Here is a 2,089-nt window from a genome sequence, read left to right on the forward strand (position 1 = left end):
GATGTATTTGTGTGCAGGTATACATCATAATTGAATATAATTTCATTATATTTTATGTGTGTGTATATATTATATATATATTGTTATATATAGTAATATATAGTATATAGTAATGTAGTATATAGTAATATATATTGTAATATGAGTGTATATATATATTTCAGTAAACACCAGCCTGCTTCATGTCTCCTCCTGACCTGTCCTACTTTTCGCAGCTGAGCTTTCTGCCATTTTGTCGTCACTCTCTGGAACTTTGTCCCTCCAACTTCCTGGCCTCTTTTCCCATTTTTAAAGCCTGCCTTTAAGACTTATCTCTTTGAAAGCTTTTGGTCATTGTCTCTCCCCCCCACCCCCATCTGTGTAAAGCACTTTGAAATGTCCTCCTGATGTGAAAGGTACTATATAAATGTATATATTTTACACTGCAATCAGTGTAAAATACTTAAAAGGATTCATAGTTTGAATACTCACAGCTCTTTAATTTCCTAAATTGTCTCTACAACCTGTAAAAATAAGGAGGATACATTCATGGTGTTATGCTTAAAAGTAACACACTGATCTAACTTTTTCTAGAGTAAATGCAGTAAAAGCCTGTGAATATCTGGTTACGACCCATCAAGCAGTTTTAGATCACACTGAGATCAAAACAACTTACATGAACTAACACATGTGGATTTATCTTCAGAGTACATCTTTCCTTCCGGGCAAAAAACATCCTTCTACAAAAGAGCTGAAGAGCAGCTCAGGTATCAGAAAACTGAAAGTGAAGACAAAATCTTATCAAACAATATTCTAATCAGACAAATTGTGAGTGAGAAAAGGAGGGGGATAGCTGTGAGTAAGGGAGAAGGGTGTGAGTGGGAAGTAAGAAAGCTATTATACAAGATACAATTGACAAGAACTAGACAAAGTGATTGTGAAATCAAAACAGTTTGAGAAAATACAGATGGGAAAGAGCAACTGAATGTGCAGGATTGTATGCAGGGGACAGAAAGAGGAAAAGACTGAAAGCCAGAGAAGTTAGGGATATTTTTTTGGGGGTCAGCCAGGTGACACATGTGGAAACCCATCACATTAAGATCAAGAATTCCATGCATCCCATTTCACATGGAAATTCCAGAGATAAATTGGTGGAATGGATTGCGCACTCTCTCCCTGGAGGTACGCATCCTACTTACCCAATTCTGTAAAGTGTTAGGCGCAAGTTTGCAGGAACTAAGGCTTGGGGCACTGCTGGAGTCTTAACCACTAAAAACCATTGATATCGCTGTCTGGCAAGCTTTTTCGCTGCTTGTCCAGCTAGGACAACCCTACCCGTTAGGGCTTTGGCTTGCACGGATAACAGGAGCTGAGTGAAAGGAATCGCTGCCCAAGATAGGGATAGAGAGGCAGACAGAGACAGGAAAGTAGGGAAGGCAGAAAAAGACATGGAGACAAACAAACCGTACTTGTGCTCACTGCCTGTAGTGTAGTCCTGTCGCTCAGTGGTTAGAGCACTCGCTTTGCAAGTGAGTCACCTGGGTTCAATTCCAGACAGGGCGAAACCTTGGACAAATTTCCTTACTCCACACAGAGCCTAATAATAATCCCTCCAAAAAACAAAAACGATAATAAATTGGTCATTTTCAATCCATGACTGTTTGTGGGACATTGCTGTGCGCAATTGGCTGTCGAGTTCGCCCACAAATATACAGTCAATTCACTTTACAGTATATTCTGTGAAGCGCTTTGGGACGTCTAGAAGACGTGAAAAGTGCTATATCAAATACAAGGATTATTATTATTAACAATACAATGAATGAAATGTTTAGTGGTTTACAATGGCCTAATTCATACCGCATTGTCCCTGGGTACTATTCAGAAAATACTTTTGTGACATGTGAATTGCAAAGTAAACTAAAGCAATTAAGTTTCCTCCAATGGCAGGCATAGAAACAAACACAATATGTTTCATTGACAATATGTCAACTCCATTCAAATTGTATCAAATATTATTTCCATTAAAAGTTATCTGTAAAGGTAGATTACAAATTATTAAAATCATTAGCTGTAAAATAGTTATCTTGGTTCTGTATGTTATAGCTGGTTC

The 2,089-nt window shown here is 38.0% G+C and overlaps 1 long non-coding RNA gene across 1 annotated transcript; it reads right to left on the reverse strand.

Annotated features, from left to right (window-relative positions):
• Positions 1-470: 470 nt before the first annotated feature.
• LOC103190871 lies at positions 471-1,490 on the reverse strand. Its single transcript, XR_489199.1, has 3 exons — positions 1,449-1,490; positions 656-757; positions 471-503 (listed from the first exon to the last, which is right to left on the reverse strand). It is a non-coding gene; the product is annotated as an uncharacterized LOC103190871 (long non-coding RNA).
• Positions 1,491-2,089: the final 599 nt, after the last annotated feature.

Source organism: Callorhinchus milii, unplaced genomic scaffold (genome assembly GCF_018977255.1).
Source record: "Callorhinchus milii isolate IMCB2004 unplaced genomic scaffold, IMCB_Cmil_1.0 Scaffold5, whole genome shotgun sequence".
NCBI lineage: Eukaryota > Metazoa > Chordata > Chondrichthyes > Chimaeriformes > Callorhinchidae > Callorhinchus > Callorhinchus milii.